This window comes from Pogona vitticeps, chromosome 3 (genome assembly GCF_051106095.1).
Source record: "Pogona vitticeps strain Pit_001003342236 chromosome 3, PviZW2.1, whole genome shotgun sequence".
In the NCBI taxonomy this organism is placed as follows: Eukaryota; Metazoa; Chordata; class Lepidosauria; order Squamata; family Agamidae; genus Pogona; species Pogona vitticeps.
The window spans coordinates 24,304,946-24,327,115 of NC_135785.1; the positions used below are offsets into that span (position 1 = coordinate 24,304,946).

At 36.5% G+C, this 22,170-nt stretch overlaps 1 protein-coding gene across 3 annotated transcripts in view; it reads right to left on the reverse strand.

The window, feature by feature from the left end:
• The window catches only part of RSRC1 (arginine and serine rich coiled-coil 1), a 293,774-nt gene that overhangs the window by 9,681 nt on the left and 261,923 nt on the right, over nt 1-22,170 (reverse strand). The window lies entirely within an intron of this gene.

Genomic DNA, 22,170 nt, shown 5'->3' on the forward strand with positions numbered 1-22,170 from the left:
GATCAGCACTACAATATTCTTCTAAAGTATTCCTTCTGCTCCAGAAATAGAAAGCACCAAGGTAAGCGGTGGTTCTGCCAGGGAGAATTTTTTTTTTGCTTTATTCAGCAACAATGAATGGGAAGGCTGAAACAGGTCCAATAGTATTGGATTTATTTTTTTTTTTTGCTATTTACACCAGTTACAAATAAGATGATGATGCTAACAAAGCATCTTCTTAATTTTAAGTTTGATTCCTGTCACAATGAAGACAGACACATCTCTCCACACACCTCAAAAAAGAATGGAAATAGTTCACTTTAAACTTTGGTAGAAAAGACTTGATTATTATCTCTCCTGAAACAATAAAAGGTTCAAGCATCATCTGGCAACAGTATGAATCTATCAAGGTAGCCTACCTAGTATACTGAGGACTAGTGTTAAACAATGGTGACTGATTCTGTACAGAGCCCACCGTATTTCTGAAGCACTTCTGTGAAACTATCTATACTCTATTCATATATTATAATAACAAGAGTCATGCGCTGTCAAATCAATTCTGACTTATGGTGACCCTTTTCAGGAATTTCCAGGTAGAGAATACTCAGAAGTGGTTTACCATACTGTTTTAATATTCCAAGAGTGCTTTCATGTCATTTAAAAAGGTTTGGGTTTTTTTTTAAGAACTGAAAAAGCTGTTAAGTGTTCTGGAGTTTCAACTGCTTCCTTTTACTGATTGACTGCTTTCTTCTGAACTTCATTTTAATAAACATGAATATTGCATTTTTCACTTTTGATAGCAATGAAATTAGTAAGATCAGGCAAATATATACTGACAACAAAAAGATGCATCAGGACACAATTACTCTGATGCACACTGAGAAACCCAAAGTGAACCCACCTCATGACAGAAGGGGCTTTCAGATCACATAGGTATTACAGAACATACCAGGGGAATACAGGTTTCTGTGATATCTGTGAGGTTGGAAAATGTTTATGGAAAGCCTGGATTTGTGATGGAGAGAAGCCATAATTTATTATCTACCTATTATATACACATATCTTTCTTAAAAAGTATTAGAACCTCTGTTTATGGTTTGAGATGTTCACCTTATACTATGCTAAACAAGCCAGTCCTTTTGTAGAAGAGTATTTGAGTATTTATGCAAATAGACAATGCACGTAAATTTGATTATATAAAAGCTTTGCTTGTTCATAGGCAGGCAAAAAAAATTACATAATATGTAATTTAAAGCTCACTCTGATAGTCACAATAGCCATGAAAAGGTGAAAAATTTAATGCTAGCATACTTGGCTAAAGAAAAAAAAAAGAAAAGAAAGAAACTTAGCATTGTTAATACAGTATACACTTTCTTCTCAAACTAGTGAACAGTGTTAGATAGAAGACTAGATTAAATATTTCAGTGATACTTAGTATAAGCTTACATGCTCACTGAATGTGCTGTTACTATTAGGTGGTGACTGGGAACCTCTATATACATTAGAATGGACAAAATGAGATTTGAGATGATGAAAATTTATCATTTTTAATATTATATATTTCCAACATTGCTCTTCAGCTAGTTGCCCATAATTTGGTGCTATCTTAAACTCCTATAATCCCTCATTCTTGGCCATATTTGCTGGGGCAGATAGCAGTATCCAAACCATTTGGAAGGCACCAATGTGGGAATAGCTGTTTTAAGGTCACATCAAGGGGAAGAAAAGGTGTTGTGGCATGTTTAAGACTACTACACTTATTTCAGTGTGAGCTCTGATGGATTGTGATCAACTTCTTCAGACACATGGAGCTCAATAGCTGAGCTACAGTTTACACACAGTCATATTGGTTTCTTTAAATCACATTATATACAATTACATTGTTGAATGTCACATGTTGCACTTTTGCTCCTGGTTAAAAAAACACATGGCCAGCAACAAATTCTTGCAAATTATTCCTCTGACAGAAATGCATACATGAAAATAAGATACATATACTTCTCCCTTCAACAACACTGGGGTTAGGGTTGCTGGACCACCATGTAATTCAAAATCCATGTACAACTCTTATGCCCTGAAAAACTTAACTACAAAACATAAACAGTTGATTCTCTCTCATATATATAGTTTCTAGGACTGCTTTGCATATGCAATGTGTAAGAAAAAATATACCTTTTGTCACATGTTACCAAGAGAGGTGATTCCCTCCCTCCCCCCCCCCCGTTAATATATTCTCTGGAAAACCATGAGTAGATAACGGTACAGCCTTTGATATTTGTTAGTGCTTAAATGCGAATGACAATTATAGTCTAGGGATATGTCCCCAAGAGAAACAAAATCACAGAATGTTTTCCTGAATTACTTCAGTGACATGAACTGAATAAAATGGACTGGAAGGAAGCTGTATCCATTAGTCTACAATAATGTTGACAAACACATTATTGGTAGATAAAATGACTTCCATATAACGTCTGTCAGATGTCAGTAGAAAGGATATATATATTTCATAGTAAAATCAAAAATAATGGAGTCAGAAAGCTAAGAGGGTACAGACAAAAAAAATCAATACTAACTCATTGGACAGCAAGTCCTTTCACTCTGGTCAGACTGAAAATACAGAACTATTTGTATTAGTGACTGTTGATGCCATTTTTCATACATAAATCATTCCTTCCATAAGAATCACAATTAAGCTTGCCTCTCATCAGTTTGCTTCTTTTATTTTATTAGCAAAGATGAAACTGGGAGAGAATAGGAGAAATGTGAATACACTGGAAAACTATCAATATAGTTCGGTAGAGGATTTGGTAAGACCTCCACATGATACTTCAATTTCAATCTGTTCAAATCACATGTTGTTTATTTGGAAGTCAACACAAGCCTACTGTTGTAGTGATCCCATGAAAACAGCAGGTGGCACTCAATTACCAGTTAACCACAGAACAAGAGAAGGGGGACAGAATACATCTTACTGAAAAACAAAACTGTGGCTTATTCTATAGCAATATAAGCATATCTGCCTTACTGTAATTTGTATCTGTAAATGTTATTGTCATAAACTTCTAATGTGTATGCTGTTCCTATGCATAAATGAGTTCCTTTTTCATGGGCTAACTGTACTGCAGCATGTACCCCTACCACAGACCGACTAAAAAGGGGGGGGAATCAAATTAACAGACAAGCATCAAGACAAGTTTAACATTTACAAAAATGAGTATGGACTGATGATTTTTCATCCTTATGCTTCAGATGATAGAGCTGAAGTGGGAATACCAAAAATGTTCATTTAACAGGAATAATATCATACAGCTTGTGACTTGACTTTAGTACCATTGCATTATCAGGATAATTTGAAGCACAGAGATTACCAGGAGGTTGGATTTGAGATCAGATGTGGTAAGTGAGTACTGTCCATAATGTGAAGGGCATCTGAATTTTTGAAAAAAGACAGTCTTAAGATAATTTGTTAACACTTTTCAGTACCAAAGGCTATTATTTTTAATATTCTGAAAACTTTAGACAACCAGAAGTCTTAAGATTCAGAACTCCCACCACTACAAGTAAATTGGTAAAATTTGCCACCAGGTAAAGTTGATAAAATTTGCCAAGAGCAGGTACTCACTGACTGTTTCAAAACCTTAAGTGTATTTTCCCCTCTCTCAGCAAATATTCCCTACCACTTTCATCATGTTTCATCATCTACCAGCTCCCTTCCACTGTCTATTTCCTGCTGCCATCCTCTTTCCTGCTCTCTTATCTTAATGCTTCTTTCAATAGAATATTCCTGTTCTTCCTCCAGCCTGTCTCTTATTTAAGACTGACTTGTAAAGAATACAGGAAAGGAGGAAATGTATGCTATGTAAGCCTGAATACATGCACAGAACACAAAGTGTTTTTTTCAGTGCTATTTTCACTTTTCTTGACTAAGAACATTAGACTTACGACCTCTTGTTTTCTATTGTTTCATGCCTGAATGCTTTTATAATTCATATGATGGCTATGCATAAATATTTTAGATCGCAATAGAGATTAGTCGAAAACCAAGTTCTCGGTCTTTTTAAAACCTAAGTCTTTCTAAAAATATATCATATTTTCCATGAGAATACTTGTGTATCTGGAAGAAAGGAAAAGAATTTTCAGCACTTCAAGGTTGTGTAAACATATGTATCGACACTTGTACACAGGTCTAGTTCCATTATGTTTTCAACAACCACAGCATTTGACACATCTATCAGATCGGTGACAAATCTTTGTACAATGCCCCCTTTTAATGACTAAAATGGAGTGGGGGGGGGAAGAAGAGTAATGGAATCAGTGGAATCTGTTGGCTACATTTGAACTGAAAGCTTTAGCAGAGTCCCAAAACAGTGGATTAGCATAATGTATGGGGCCCAGACAATATGGAATGGAGCATACCAGGAGAAGATGAGTATGAAAGGGTACGAAGAATTATAAAATGGCAGAGGTTGTGGAATTCTACCAGAAGAAAGCCAGGCCACTTTAAGTGGTATCTTATACTCCTGCAAATACTGTAGACCTCATTCTCAATGTGAACAAGAAAATGCTTTGATAGAGCACCTTCCTTTATTACTATCTTCCTGTTTCTCAGTTTGTGTAGACAGCTGAAGTGCATAATGAATGGGGGAGGGAGAATGTACTTGCTGCAAATAGATAGACCAAGTATCATATGGATTAAGGCAGGGTTTCCAGGGAAATAGTCGCCTTTAGCAACATTATCATGAAGTTTTTACCTATGTTATATCAGTGATTCCAGACAACCTGGTTGGAATTAAATGAAAAAGCATATAATTATGAAGAACACTTGATGAAGCAGAGAATGAAATGATAGAAAACGCCAATAATGTCATTCAGGCTGAAGTAAGTTGGCTGAATTTTCACAGAGAAAATAAATTAAGTTTCTTCTGGTCGACAGGTTAGGTTGCAGCCTCTGCTATTACAACTAGCTGTCCATTTTAATTCTTGAATTATTATTGACTCTAATTAAAATTCTATACATAGAAGAGATGTAGGTTTCTCAGGAACTTGCCAGTGAATGTTGTCTGCCAACCATCTCCAAACACCCCATAACCACACACAGCCAGCCTGTCAGGAGAGCTAATGCAGACATAGTGGGGCACACCACATTTGTCACTGTGGCTAATATCAGAGATACTGAGCTCTTTTTTGTCAGCATACAAAAGCATGATATGTAATTCAATGCTCAATTTACCCTTGTCTCGTAGGAGATTTTTCCCCACTAATAGAAATTAAGCCATTAATCAAGCCACTAGCCATCATTCAAACCAGAGAAGATGAATACAAACTTTCATCATAACCACCTTCCCCATTTTAGTGTTCATTAGCATTAATTTTTAATGCAATTATGCTATTCTTTTACACTGAGCTCATAAATTACTGCTCTTTTGTTGCTGGCTGGCCTTGTAAAATCCAAGGTAATGCTTTGTGCTATGATCTTAAAGGCAATTACTAGCTTCTTCTATCTTTTAGTTCTATATGGTTAAAAAAATACACAACCCTTTATACAGCATGCTCATTTGGCACAGTTATGTATGTGTATGTGTGTGTGATTCAAATAATGAATATATTACAAATATAGGATGCAATGCATTATATAGTGTAATAAAATAAAGTGAGAATACAAGCATACTGAGAAATTAATGAAAACCATGTATGAAAAAGTCAGTGAGTTCAGTAAGAGGCTATACAGACATGAGCAGCTGTGATTCTCAGTAGTTTTCAGTAAGCTCAATGGCACAAAGAAAACAGGCTGAAAGCATAGAGATTGTTGGGAAAAGGCCAACATTTGCCACAAAACATAGATAAGTTACATGTTTGGTTGCTACATTTATTTTCTTCCATGAAAGTAAATAACCTCTATCTACTCCTATATTGGACAGGTGTTGTAATGAGAAGGTTTCACTGCTCTTATAAATAATAAAATGTATTTATTTAAAATATTTTTACCCTGCCTTTCTCTTTAAAAGCCCAAGGTAGGGTAATAATAAAAAGCTTACAACAAAAGCTTAAAAGAGATGGGCATTTGGTCTACAGTTTTATCTTTCGAAGTGATGTGTATTTTAGTAGCCTTAAATACTGTAGAGTTGTTTCTCAACAGTGGCCCACCTGCAGTCAAAGATCTTGAATATTAATATTGACCTGATGTAAATTAAATGTCTGAATGTTTGGAGATGAATTGAATAGAATACTTTATTACGGTCAAAGACCAGTAAAACCAGATCAATATAAAATAGATACAAATAATTATAGCTTGGTAAGATCAGTCCAATAAATTCCAATAAAACATGATAAAACAACCCATCTTGCTTTAGAATCTTTCATGCTATTTATGCCGTTAAAAATATTATAATAATCAACTATACTGTGATGCACTGCAAGACAAATGCCTCGCGCAACAAAAAACTCGCAAGACAAAAGCATTTTGCGATTTTTTTGTGACTCGCAAGATAATTTTTTCTATGGCCATGCTTTGCAAGACAAACAGCAACACATTAATTAAATTTCAATGCATTCCTATGGGAAACCGCGCTTTGCAGGACAAAATTTTACAATAAGAAACAACTCGCGGACCAAATTATTTTCATCTTGCGAGGCATCACTGTATAGGTATATTTTGCATGCAATGCTGCTACTATGCTTATGCAATATGTGGTAAGACCAAAAGAACTCTTCACAAGACATTACTCTTAATATGTGCTTATTAACTATCCCCATAAGATATCCTCTAACTGCTCTACCCATTTCATCTACATCCATTTCCTTGTATATCTTACTAAGCTTCATAATATATATTTTTTAATTTTTGTAGAAATCACTTCCTAAAAGAAGTTACTGTTAGGAAACTAATTGTCTATATGACCTTTTCCACACTGGATTACTTCCTCAAACCCACTGAAAATGGTTATTGATTTCATCTAGGGATACATGCTGCAATACAGAATTACACCTTAAAATACATATTGCAATCAAGAGATAATTTGTGTATATGCAATGCTGAATAAAATAAATAGTAAAAACAAAAGAGACAAAACCCTGTTACACAGTTACACCTGTGGAAGGTAAATGGCGAAACTCATAGTGGCTTCCCACTGACAACTAGTGCTTTGACTTCCTACTGTGCCTCTTTGACAGGGATAGACTTGATGATCCATAGGGTCTCTTCCACCTCTGCAGTTATGATGATGATGTATTGAGTGTCTGCTTGTATATTCAGGCATGTGCCAATCCACTGGATAACAAAGCAACAAGATTTTGGCTAATGTTTACATAGAATAAACATTAGTAAAATATTCTGATGATGGATCACTGGTACATGATAGAGAGGAGTAGCAAATTAGAACTCAGCAGACCTGGGCTCATATCCCCACTCAACCATGGAAACTTACTGAGATATATGTGGCACTGGTAAAATGACTCCTTGACTATTCCGTTAACACTACTCCTTAAATACCATTAAAAATGTATTGGGTTGCCATAAGTCAGAAAAAATGTGTCATTACATAAATTGTTTATGTAATGGCATATTACATAAATAAAGTACATAATTTGTATACAGAAGATCTGAGATTCAGCCCTCTTGCATAGCAGTCAGGTAGCAGGGTATGAGGGAGACCTTGGCCTGGGATCCTGGAGACCCATGCTAGTCACAGTAGGTACTGGAAGATTGTAGATAGAGTTTAGTGTTGTAGATAGAGTTTAGTGTGTACAATCTATGAGCAAACAGTTCATGGTTTTCATGACATAGCTTTGTCAGATCAGATAAACTGATGCCTGGATATCTTTAAGAGACTTACAGAGCTTATAGACCTCTAGGGGAAAAATCAGAAGCCTGTGTTTGTCACTGCTAAATCAAACAATAATTAACCATCATATCAAAATTCATCTATGAATCGAAATAGAAATTCTTTCATTGTTGCAATAATTCCAGGTAACATCAGCTTGTCTAATTCTACAAGCTTTATTTATCTACGTTGCTTTTATGTTCCATGTACATAAAAATACTTCACAGTTGTTGAGAACATCCAAAAGTCTTACAGTTATGGAAAGCTGCAAACCAAAGTACATTTGAAAATAAAACTTAAATTGTAGGCAGAATGTGAATCCAAAAATAAAAGAGCTTATAGCCTAAAAAGGCACAATTAACAGCATAAGGCAGAATATACTTCTCTAAAACACCAAAATTCTTAAAATCATTAACATAAAAAGAAAATAACTTTCTTAGCCTCTAAGCATATTAAGAACACACAGGGAAAATTATTTTCAGTGCTCACCCAACCAGACTAATTTCAATCTATGGAGGAAAATCCATGTTGATCGCAGCTACACAATCATTGCTGATATCTTGCATGTGTAACATAGTGTGAAGCCTTGCTTTGTTGATAGCTTGAATGCCTTGCGTGTGTGTGTGTGCGCGCGCGTGCGCATGTGTGTTATCTCCCTATACTGTATTTGTAATTATTTCAGTTGTCCACATTTCCCTCCAATTTGTAAATAATCTCTCTTTCCAGGGGCCTGGAGATCCATGGATCTTGAGCTACAAGAATAACTTTTCAATAGGAAAATGTATTATTCCTGTAATTCCAAGGATTTTGTAACTTGAAATCTAGAGAATTGTCACTATGCTGATAATGTTATTATTATGACTAAAATTTTACAGAACCTGGAGAAATAAAGGCCAGCAGCATTATAACAGTATAACTTCAAACAGTGCAAATAATAAAAATTGCATTTTAATATTTGTTTATCATTTGCAAAACACATTCAACTGGCAGGATTGTTATAATACGGTGAACTTGCTCAACTGGAGCTAGCAATCGTTCTGAAATGAGTAAACTATTGTTCTGCCCTAAATTTTAAAAGCAGTTTTATTTTTAATTATTTTAACACTCTATACATACAGAATGTCACATCTTGACAGCTTGGTCTGGACATTGTACATGTGAGAGCCACAGAAGAAGTAAATAAATACACATAGGCACTCTGGAGGCAATGTAGGTAGGCAACAGAATGGAAGCATGTATTGGTCACTCTTCTGTTGTTCCCCTGACCTTAGCCTCCTTCTGTTGTTTCACGCTAGTGGTAAGGATATTTATTTCAACTAAAAACGTGGATGTATAGGCAGGCCTTCCCTTCCAGTTAATTCCTGTCCTCTTTCCTTTTTTATTCTTTTTCTCTTTATTTGATTTATTTTGTATTTTTCCCATCTTGCAGAATCTGCTGTATTAATTAATTATTATAAATTTTTCTTGAACTTGTTATCCTTTATGTTGTAAGCCGCCTAGAGTGGTCGAAATAACTAGATAGGCGGGGTATAAATAAATTAATTAAATTAAATTAAATTAAATTAAATTAAATTAAATAAATAAATATGACCTCTTAGTCAGCTGGGCTATTATATGCCCAAGCACTGTGATAAGGGAGGTCTGTAAGTGGAAGGAGAGATATTTTCTTGCTGTCTCTCTCTCCACCCCTACTGTTTATGGACTCTTTGTTATAGTTAGAGGGAGATACTGTATATAAAAATCCTTGCTGGCTAATTCTGACCCTGTTCTCCTTCTAAGAAGAGGAGTTATATAGTGCTCAGGAAATGTTTGCCACCTGGAGATTTCTTAGGAAATCTGGAAGCTCAGATGCACTTGCTTTCTTCGTTTAATTGAATTATTTTTGCTGCATCCATTTGAACATCTGTATTTTCAATACTTTCCATCACACCAGTGGCTTTGTTTCTTTTTCAGCCTTCTTGAACTTGATTAGGAAGTTCTGCTTAAGTCAGACCTCAGAATAAAATAATACGTTCATTTTTTCATTATACACATTTTTTCACTATACGTTCATTTTTTCATTAAGACACATGAGCTGTTTTGAAGAGATTATTTTATCTCTGTACCTCCTTCTGATGACTAGGTTATTCATATTTTGCTGAGTCAACAAGGGCTGTGACCACCTTTTTCACAATCCAGCTCAAACCTGAGGACAAGTGCCTGAAGCAGCAAATTTAGTTGGACATTTAGGTAACAAGAACTAATAATATTCAGGAAGATAACAAATGAAAGTGCCCACAATGTGATGCATGACAGAAAACATGCTCTACTATAATAAATGGCTTATGGGATATACTTACTCTAGGGAGAACCAGCGGGGGCAGTGATAGTTTTGGATTAGGATTCAGGAGACTTAGCTCCATATTCCTGTTTGGCCATGGAAGTTTGCTGAGAAGTAACATCTCATGTGCCTTGAAAACGTTAGCAGGGTCACTATAAATCAGAAACATCTTGATGGAGAAAAGTGGGATCACAATATTTTAAATAAATAAGAAACAAAAGAAATTGAAAACATCCCTATTTATGGAATTTCACACAGCCATGAAATGTTAAATAACCAGGAATATATGTCATTTGCATATACAACTGATTAACAAGAACAAGCAAAGCAATTTTTTTAATTTTTCATTTATTTTGTATTTTATTTTTTGTTCTGTTATATTGACTGCTTTGTTAAGGATTTTATCTCCATACAGCACTGCCGCGTGCTATAAAAACAGTGCTGTTCACGTTTGGCTTCTGCCCATGCTGCCCTCCAAGCTAGAACATCCAAACATTTTGCTAAGAATCCTTCAAAACCTAAGAATAAATAAAATTACAAATGAATTTTAGCTTCTTATGCAAAAAGGGATTTCAGATGGATTAAAAAAACCCAGTGTCATATGGGAAAACATATTCACTAGCAGGAAATGTCCAGTTAGCAATTGGGAAAGGAGGGGAAGTTATTGAAAAGGGGAAGGGCAATGACATTTAAGACAATGGTCAGTGACATCTGTAACTACTGACAATTAGTTCACTGACCTCATAAAATATTAAGTCCTGATAGGTGCATTTGTGGATAAATGTTTTACTCTAAAATGAAACTATGAACAGAACAAAAGTAGAAAATACGGTCTGTAGATGAACTTTATCCACCTTATGGACTCAGATGGGAGCAATTTAAAATTATAGAATGGATTTGGGTGGAAGGGGAGGACAACAGAGGGTCTTTCTCATCTGAGAAAAAAGGCTGACAGGAAGAAAATTAAAAAGATTAAGAGTTCATTGTCAATGTCATCACTGCTGCCATCACCATCAAAGCAAGAGATGGAAGGGAATAGAGAGGAAAGGGATAAAAATTTAAGAAGAACATTGACAAGCTGTCCGGAGGAGGGTGACCAAGATATTAAAGGATCTAGAAACCAAGCCCCATGAGAGCAGCTGGGAGAGCTTGGGTATGTTTAGCCTGGCAGAAATAAGACTGAGGCTGTATGATAGCCATCTTCAAATATCTGAAGAGTGGGCATGTGGAAAATGTGGCAATCTTTTTTTAGTGGTTTCCCAGCGTAGGATCTGAAGTAATGGATTAAAATTACAAGAAAGGAAATTTTAATTGAACATTTGTAAGAACTTTGTGATGGAAAAGGTTATTCCAAGCCACAGAGCCAGCGTAAATCCCTAGACAGTTTTTCCGTAGTCATGTGGTCAGCGCAACTAGACACGGAACTCTGTTATTTTCCCACCGTGGTGGTACCTATTTATCTACTCGCATTTTTACATGCTTTTCGAACTGCTAGGTTGGCAGGAGCTGGGACAAGCGATGGGTGCTCACTCCGTCGCGTGGATTCGATCTTATGACTGCTTGTCTTCCGACCTTGCAGTACAGAGGCTTCTCCGGCTTAACCTGCACAGCCACGTCCCTTGATAGCTTTATTAGACCACTATAAAACCTGAACAGCTAGCTTTCAACATTAATTCATCTTTCTCAGGTTGAACACCAATATTTTGTGGATATAATATAGGAAAGAACCCCAAAATTCATGGCAGATGGTTGTGCCTAATCTTCTTCCTAAGGTGAGTTCAAATACAGTGGTGCCTCGCATAGCGATCACTCCGTTTTACAATGAAATTGCTTTGCGATGGACTTTTTGCCATCGCAAGAGCGATCGCTTTGCGATGCCCCGTATGGGGAAAATTCGCTTTGCGATGATCAGCTGTGCTCTCTCCCCTCGCAGCTCCAGCCTCGGCAGGGAGACTGAGGTGCCGCCGCCACCCTGGCCGAGAAAGACCCTCTGTAGGCGCAGAGGGTCTTTCTTGGCCAGGGTGGCCCGGCGGTGTCTCAGTCTCCCTGCCCAGGCTGTCAGTCTCCCTGCCGAGGCTGGAGCTGAGAGGAGTGAAGAGAGAGCGAGCCGAAGCACAGCTGATCAGCGGGGGTTTGCGATGATGGCTTCCCCGCTATCATTGCAAACCCCCGCCGATCAGCTGTGCTTCGTCTCTCTCTCTCCACCCCTCGCAGCACAGCTGATCGGCGGGGCCTTTGGGATGAGCGCGGGGAGCGCTCCCCCGCTCTCATCCCAAAGGCCCCATTTTCTCACAGCTGATTGGCGGTTCCAAAATGGCCGCCCGCTGTGTTGCCTCGCTTTAGAGGCACCGAAAATGGCCGCCCCTATGGAGGATTTTCGCATAAGGTGAGTTTTTAAGCCAATAGGAACACTATAAACACGTTTTAATGCGTTTCTATGGGCTTTTAAAACTCGCTTAGTGATGAAATCACTTAGCGACAGTTTTTCCTGCATGGATTAACGTCGCTAAGCGAGGCACCACTGTACAAGGAGCAAATGCCATTGGGGGTGTGGTTTCAAACTTCACTCCAGGTAGCAGTTGCCTTGATTTCTCTTCTCAACTCTTCAGATAAAGAACCACCAAAAAAATTAAATTTTTTTTTAAAATATGCGTTTACTCCCCAATTGCCTTCTTTTGAAACTCAAGGTTCCTCTTTGCCTTCTCAGCCACACTAGATGCTGTTGCAAGTCCTCTATTCAGAGCACGTTACCATAGTCTCTCAAATCAGAAGATGGACAAAAATAAATTGTTCTTTAAAATTGTGAAGGTTTCTCATTCACAGAATCATTGCTTATTTGCAGATGAGTAATTAAGTATATCAGCAAGCATGTATAAAGTGAGGATTAAAGATGTCACAAGAGTAATTGTGACCTATCCTGACTAATGTCTGTCTGTTTATACATGTATTTGATGTTCAAATGTATAAATATGTATAGTACTAAAACATTTTAAAGAAGTACAGAGTACGGGGCCATTTTTTATAATGGTTGCTATTTTTAAACATTATTTTAAACATGCAATAAGTTGCTTCATGGCAGTTAGTTCACTATATCTTCTGGAAAATTTTCAACATTATTCCAACTACAACCTGTGTTTTCAATAGATCTACCATGATATTTATTTTTATTTTATTTTATTTTATTTATATCCCGCCTATCTGGTCGTGTCAGGACCACTCTAGGCGGCTAACAACATAAAAATAATACAATAAATGTGCATATAAACACAATTTTACATTTTAAAAATACTAAACAAAATGGGAAAGCTATAGGAGAGGAAAAAAGGGCGTCAGGAATTGTCTGATGGGAAGGCCTGCCTAAACATCCATGTTTTTAATTGATTCTTGAAAATACCCAGCGAGGGAGCCATGCGAATCTCAGGAGGTAAGTTGTTCCAGAGGCGAGGAGCCACCGCCGAGAAGGCCCGATTTCTTGTCTTCTCCTTCCGGGCCTCCCTCGGCGTTAGGCTCCTCAGCCTCACCTCCTGGCTCGCTCGAGTGACACGGGTAGAACTTGGTGGGAGAAGGCGTTCCGCCAAGTATCGAGGTCCTAAACCGTTTAGGGCTTTATACGTAAGCATCAACACTTTGAAGTTGATGCGGAATCGGACGGCAAGCCAATGCAATGTGGCCAGAGTGGGTGAAATATGTTGGTCTGATCATTAGAAGCAAACAGCAGTTTGGATCAGAACAAACAATGGTCTGCATTGTCCTCTTAAAGGTAAAAATGTTAGTTCCCCACTAGGATGAGGAAAGTATTAGAATGACAGACCATATTTTGTTTGGATCCTTTAAATATGTGACAGGGTGTTGTAGTCTCACATAATGTATTGGTGTATTTATAGGAAACTGTTTCTGACAGTGATCAGGTAATAGTTTTTGACTGAATTGATTATTCACTGACAGTACTCAACTCAGCCTTGCAAATGCATCAACTGTGTAATAAGGAACTATTAAGAACATTGATTTTCTGATTTCAATTGATAGCTAACAGGCCAAAGCTACACATCAATATTAACGTATCTAATACTCAAAAGCTAACAATTTTGACAAATGAAAACCTCAACAGACCAAGCACTACAGATAAATGAATATTTAAAAGACAATTCCCAGAAATTCAATTGAAATGCTTACAGCCATGACAGATTTTAGTTTGCATGTATCTGGTACTAATGTGAATTAAGAATATAAACATATAATACAATTTTTATCAGATGTACATCCAGTTCACTGGTCTTTTCAATGTACAGAATGTGAGGAAAAGGGAAGAAAAATTTGCAGAGGGAGGAAAGAGACTGTTTTATGAATCGAGATCTATTCAAGTTCCTTAGTGCATTTAATGTAGGCAGTACTGTACCTTTGCACACCTCCACTAAATTGTTATTTTTTTTTTAAAAAAGCCAACTTTCAGGTAATTATAAAATACTTACAGGTTTCTTTCAAGTACTATGATTTTAAATTAAATTTCTAACTTGCCCATGGAATTGCTGAGCTCTTCTTTAAATAACACACTTAGATGCTAATAAATTTAAGTTACATATGCATGTGTTTTAATCACATAGGATTTTATTTCAATAACAGATGATCTTCTATACGATTTATTAGATGTTCCATCATGACAAAATAATGATACCAAAAAGACGAACATATAAACATGCCAGAAAGCATGTGTATAAGGGTTTGTCTGACTTAAGAGAACAAGGGCTATATTAGCAATGTTCATGAAGGAAAAAAAAATCATAGTTTCTCTAAGCTAAATAGTAACAAAACAGCTATAGAACATCTGTAGACTGTTAAAGAAGGTTTTTCAGCCTAAAGACTCTTTTAACATATATCAAACTAATACGGATTTATGTTTTCATCTTGTGAGGTAGCTGTAGGTACCCCTTGCAGTTTCTGCTAATCATCAAGGATAGCAGTGTTTTAACAAAATCTCCTTCATAACCCGTTTTCTTCACTTTTGCACTTGCAATCAAGCCAATGTTAAATTGGTAAGACACAGCACTTCTAAAGCCAGATGTCATTTCATAACAGATTTATGATATTGCTGCATTAGGCATATAAATAAAATGTTGTAAATAATCCAACTCTGAAATGGTACCCTTTCATATTTTCTGATGCATTATATTTTTAAACCAACTGTGATATTCCACTGGACTGCAAAATAAGGCTGTTGGTTGTCTTTTAAGATTATGAACCACTCTGTATGCCCTTTGCTGCCAAGAAAATGACATCTTTCCTCACTGTAAGACATGGAATAGTTAATAGAAGACTTAGATGACTGTAACTTTGGAATATTATGTTATGTAGACATTCAAATTATTTATGGATGAAGAAGACATAGGACAGAAAAAAGTATATTCAGTAGATAGAGTTCTTTGAATTAACACAGACTCAAGCTTCCTCATTTCCATTAATTTTTAAAATACATATCTGCAGGACAGTCTCCATAGTTGTTACTCTACATAACATGTAGAGAATTATTTTTAAAAAGCAGAACATTTTTAGTTAGACATGCTGGCAGTTTCATATGAGAGGCAGACATAATATACAGCTTGCCCCTGACCTTTTCTGATCAATAAGAGTCCAATATTAAGGACACTTCTCATTTTTATAACTGTTAAATTGAAAACAGCATTTAACAAAGAGCAGAGGCTTCATGACTAAGCACTACTCTAGTTTTGTATTGTACTGATAAGGGAGCTACATACTATATGATATAACCCCCATCTTTCTTCCCTTTAGAAATTCAGTGTTACCATATTATTACATAAGCAACAACCTTTGAGTATTTTAAAAATGCACAAACCTATAAGCACAGGAACATACAGAAAGGATGATGCTCTACAGGCAAAAACAATGTTTTACAAAGCAACAGCAGCAATTCTAAGTGAGGCATATGGCTTAGGTGGCCGAGACTGACTTTTTATTACCTGAGAATGGTGTGCCAAATAGCTTTCCTGTCTGGATGCACCACATCTTGCCTTAGTTATTCAAAGTCTAGTTACATCCAGATTAGATTACTATAATATGCTTTGCATGTGCTGTCTTTTAAAATATGTGCCTTCAGCTGTCATAGCCCAGATGTCAGTGGGAAATAGATGTTTGAACTTTTTCGTATCTCTTCAGATCTGCTTAACTCTGGTGTTCTTTTTGCTTCTCAACTGAATCCAAGAAGTTGGCTTCGGCCTTTAGCCCTCAACCGTTTGGAATAAAGTTACTTGAGGAACAGCAGCCATGCCAATTAGGTTGAGGTTTAAAATTACTACAGAGCCCACCCTGTTTGGCCACAGAGTGGGGATTTTAACCCAGATCTCCTGAGCCCTAGTCTGAAACTCTATTCACTGTACTACACCAGCTCCAACATATACAGTAATACAAATAGTTAAACTATCTTCTCTGTAACCATAAGCCAGAATACTTCAGAAGGAAGAAACAAGCTAGGAAAGATGATGGACAGATAGATAACAAAGGAGCTGAAGGTCTATTAACAATGGAAAATGAGACTATGAAGAAGGTGAATGAATTACTTGTTTCAGTCTTCACTGAGAAATATGCAGGGTGGATACCATGTATGAACTAGTTTTCTGATGAAGTTTAGCAGCTGAGGTAAAGTAATAAACCAAGTTGTAGGCCTTATTGGGCAAATGTGGGGGAATGCCCCTCCCCAAAGTTGCTAAGCTGTTGGCTGGTTCTACAGTAGTAGAGAACACGCTCCTGGAACATCACAGCTGCTTCTGGGAGGAGCTGCTAGCCATTCTTCTTCTTTCTCATAGGTGATAGAGAGCTTGCTTAATTGCCTTTCCTTGGGCCAATCATAATGACATTATGTAATCATTGTCCTATCTGAACTCTGCAAACTACCTGGGTACAGTGGTGCTTCACTTAACGGGCGCTCCGTTTAATGACAAAACCGCATAGTGATGAAGATTTTGCGATCGCAAAAGCGATCGCAAAAGCAACCACATTGCGATGTTTTAAATGGGGTTTTTTCTCTTTGCGATGATTGGGTCCGTTTCGCTTACCTATCATCGCAAAGCGATGATTTTTTAACAGCTGATCGGCAGTTCCAAAATGGCCACCGGGTAAAAAAATGGCCGCCCGCTGTGTTTAGGGACGGATTCCTCGCTTAAGAGGCAGCAAAAATGGCCGCCGTATGGAGGAGCTTCGCTTTAAGGTGAGTTTTAAGCCCATAGGAATGCATAAATCAATCAATCAATCAATCAATCAATCAATCAATCAATCAATCAATCAATCAATCAATCAATCAATCAATAAAGCAGGTTTTAATGTGTTTCTATGGGCTTTTAAAATCGCATAGCGACAAAATCGCTTAGCAGTGATTTTTGCTGCACGGATTAACGTTGCTATGCGAGGCACCACTATACAGTACAGTCAACTATCTGTGAGCTTGTAAGGTTAATAAACACAGTCCTCCTGGGAGCAGGGCAGTCATCTTATTCGAGGCCCTCTTCTTCTACTCGCCCATCAGGAGCACTGCTGGCAGACATCCTTCTCTGTGTGTGGCTGACTTCTTTAACTTCTCTAAGAATATTTGCTATCCTAATTACTTATGACTACATATCAGCCTGCTCATTTCGTGACTCCAACAGGCAAAATCTTATTTATGTAACTTTATGCAATGTAACTTGGGTTAGGTGCCAGAAGCATTTAATTTAAAGTAATTAAAAGCTTCCTATTCCCCTCCTTTCAGATTCTGAGGCATCTTTGGGTTGTCTTTTGCCTTAGGGAAGCCTGTGGGAGCTTCGGGATGTGGGGGGTTTAATAATTAAAAATTGCCGCTTGGTTGCCACTGATGGGATATGGACAACCAAAGGCAATTCAGTGGCATTTTTTTTACTATTAAAATTTCCCCCATCCCAAGGATCCCATAGACTTCCCCAGTGGAAAAGGGAGTCCCAGGGAGCCTCAGAATAAAAAAGTAGAGGATCCTTTAAATTTAATGCTTCCAGGTTATACTTGCACAAAGTTGCACAACAGGATTTTACCCACTGACAACTAAATCACTTGGTCCAGATTGGGTCACTTAACAATATTAGTGCGTAGAATTGCTCTTAAATAAAACATGTCACATTTTTCTTTATTATTGATAATAAAGAAAGAAAAATAGTTAAAGATTTTGTATTCTTTGTTTCAGTCATCAATCCAAATGGAGACTGCAACCAAGAAATCAGAAGACTGAGACTCAAAAGGGCAGCAATAAAGGAATTAGGAAATATCATTAAATATAAGGATGTGTCACTGGAGATTAAGGCTAAGATCATCCACTCTATTGTATTCCCAAATACTATGAATGGGTGTTAAAGCAAGACAGTAAACAAAGATTTCAGGGAAAAAATCATTTGTAATCATAGTAGAATCAGATAATTGTCATAGGGTTCATTTCATTCTTGGAGTTACCACAAAAACAATTCTGGGGTGGGAATTCATTAAAGGAGTATCCAGAGTAGAATGGCAAGAAAAAGAGATCTTGCCATGCAATTGCAAAGGAGGGAAGTGATTCTTTAAAATGACACATTTATAAACTGAAAATGTGAGAACTTTGGTTTACACATATGCATTCAAGTAATAATCTTCAGTAGCTATGAGACAAAACATTCTCACCAAATACAAATTCCCGATCAAAATGTACAATTTTAAAGGCAATTTTGCAATTTTATGTTGATCTGATTTTTATGGTATGTTGCACCTCTGGTTAAGATAAATATCTCAACCTATTCCATGATAATTAATTCACCCATTCCTGTCATAAAATCATAATAAAAGATGAATTGTATATATATAAAAGAAGATCATAGTGTATACCAGATGTTATTAATTCTCTGGAGACCAGAAATTTAACACCAGGTGGTAATGTCAGCCTAATGAAGCAACATCTAGATTCTCCAGGGACATAAAGGGTACAGTTGAAGATTTTCAGATATTGCTTAAAAATTAAACTATGCTACTTGTCAGGCGTTAATTGAAGAGTCTAAAATCCTGCTGTTTGCCTAGTGGAATCATGCCCACATTTAATTTGTACAGTATCTTATGAGAATTTCTGCCAAATGTTTGAGCTCTATTTTCCTTCAAAGTTAGACACTGATGTTACTATTGTGGACCAGGCTGATTTTGATTAATAAAGCAATAACTAAACCATATGTTATTTAAAATTAAAATTGAGTTTCTTTCACTGTATATATACTCTCATGTGCTAAAGGCCACACAACCAGAGTTCAGGTCATTGCCATAAGATGAACTTCAATAAACCTAACTGAACATAAAGTGTGACCTTTGGCAATCTATAGTGAACTTAAGGGCATCTAAATATATTTTCTTATCATTGAGTACAGCACTCTAAGTTATTATAGCTATGTGGGCTGCATGGCATGACCTAATGCTTCTGAATCATTCTGTACCAAGTTCTGTCTTGTTTCCACTGCCAATTAAATTAGAGAACAATGTGAACTTTAACTATCAGAAGCATAAAGAGAAATGACACCTAACCTTGCTAAACTTTGGCATAATCTAAATATTGTAGAGGTTTATTCCAAAAAGTAGGTGTATGTGAGCAAAAACAAAATGTAAAATTCATCTCAGGGACAAGTTGTCCATGAATTGTGAGCCATATGGCTGTCTTGAATGAACTCTTAACTGAGCACAGGGCTATGTGACTAAACACACAAAAGACAAATCACAGACAATACTTGCTCTGCTGTACCTATTTACTTTCTTTTAGCTTAATATGTATACAAGAGATTGGGACAGCAATGAATAATCCATCTGCTCAATTAAAGGACATATACATGTGGCTAAGTCGATTTGCCTATGAGCATGCAGTAAGATCTCTAGGTGTTTCTTCTTTCCTTTTCATGCATTATTTAATAAACTGGGGTTACAGAGTCCTCATATGATCAACTTTTCACATGGGACAACTTGAGCAAACATTTAGTAGATCTAGATGTCCACAGAGTATATCAGTCAGCTGATCATAATGTGTACCATTCCCAGATTGAAGGTAACTTGAGCTGGAGTGGAGGTTCAAGTGAATCAACTACAGAAAATAGTTCTAATGGGTGCAACAGGTTTTGTAAAACTGTTCTGTTTTCTTCGAGTACCTCTCTATGAAGACAGCTATATGATACAAAATAATGACCCATTTAGAGGAGGGAAACTATACCTTCACTTACCCCTTCCTGAGAAATCTGTAAGCTATCAGAAAGAGAATAGTCTTTCCAAGTACAGTAATAGGAAAGTGATCCAGGTGAAAGTAAAAGATTATTTAACGTTTTAACTGAGTAAATAAAGCCCAGCAATGACCTTTTTCTTATGGAACTGCAGGAAATAATGAATACAGAAGTCAGAGCTGCCAGATCATTTTCTTCTAGAGGTTTTTACCCCAGTCTGTGCTGATGGATAAATGTAAATAGAAAAGGTGAATGCTCAAGTATCTTCTCTCACACACAGATCCTTTCCCCCCCTGCAAACAGCTAAACCTACCATATTTTAAAGTAATTCTGTTTTTATACTTGACATATCCTATGCATTATCTTTCAGTGAGACTGAGTTAGAGAGACCAGTGGCAACGTTAATATTAGAAAATTTGAGTTTATATGGTACTGAAATGATTATAGGGGTTATGGGGGGGAAGTGCTTTTTAAGTACAGTTAAAAGTGAAAATGCTTCTTCAAGCAAAAGTTCTAATTCTTTTCCCAATAATCTTGCTATTTCTCAGCCAAGTTTGGGAACACAGTTATGATAACTACTTTGAAGTTTTTCATTCACTGTGTGACAGTTATCATATATGATGTAAACAAAGTGATTTAAAAGAAAAAAAAGATTTGATAAGTGAATGGAGAAGGGAATATTTGTTATCCAATAATGCCATCATTCGGAAAATGTAAAAACAGGAACTTTTTTTCCTGGCTTCGTGAAACATTAGTCAGAAATTCCTATATAAGAAAAACTGGAAATGGGAATTCCAAATGTAGGATTCTCTGCAGTAGCAGAAAACACAGAACTAACAAAAATGGTATGATAAACAGACTTTGTCTACTTGAGGAAACTGATCAGGATTGAAATAAATGATTTGTTTTGAACTAGAACATGTAGAATTTCTTATTGCTAAAAATCCTTAGTAAAAACAAGATAAGAGGAAATGAAAACAATTAATAAGATTTATAAATATGTGGAGGTAGGACACACAAAACCACAGGACAGGGCATTCATTCATGACAGCTTTACATTACTACACATGCTGAATATCAATAACACTGATATCATGGGGCAAAGAAGCAGCAGTACCAGAAAATCAACAATGGACTTTACATAGCCTCTTTTTATTTGATACAATTTTATTCTTAAGAGCGTTAATATTTTAAGAAATGTATTATCTGTCTTTTGCTCTTTCAAACTGCCTTTATAGGCTATAAGCTTTTGTATTTTAAGAATGTAATTTAAAACATTGTTTCAAATATTTGATTGTACTTATGCTCCTATATTTTTAAGTACTGTATTTGACAAAAACCTAAAAGTTCAGTTTTCATATATTCTTAAGTTATTGTGCCCATAGTTTTCTTCATAACTGTAAGATTTTTTGATGTTACAACTTTTTAAAATGATTTTTGTGTACATGGAGCAAAATCAATGTAGATAAAATAAGTTTTTAGATATCTGATGTTGTCTGGAATTGCTGCAACAAGGAAAATATACTTTGATACTCAAATGAATATTGACATGATTGTCTGTGACTATGTGACTTCATTCTGGGATTAACCCTTATTGGAATAAATGCCAGCTGTGATGAATACAGACTTGAGCTTTTCCCAGAGGGCTATATATCTCTGTAGAACTCTTGGGAGAATCAAGCACCCTATCTGGGGATCTGACAGTCACATGCAGTATAAGGCAGCTTTCTCTGTTCCTGCTATGGGACTAGGGAAATTGGAACGTATCTTAGAAGTTCCTTTCCATATCCTGAGACACTTCCAATGGAACACATTTGGCCGCCTA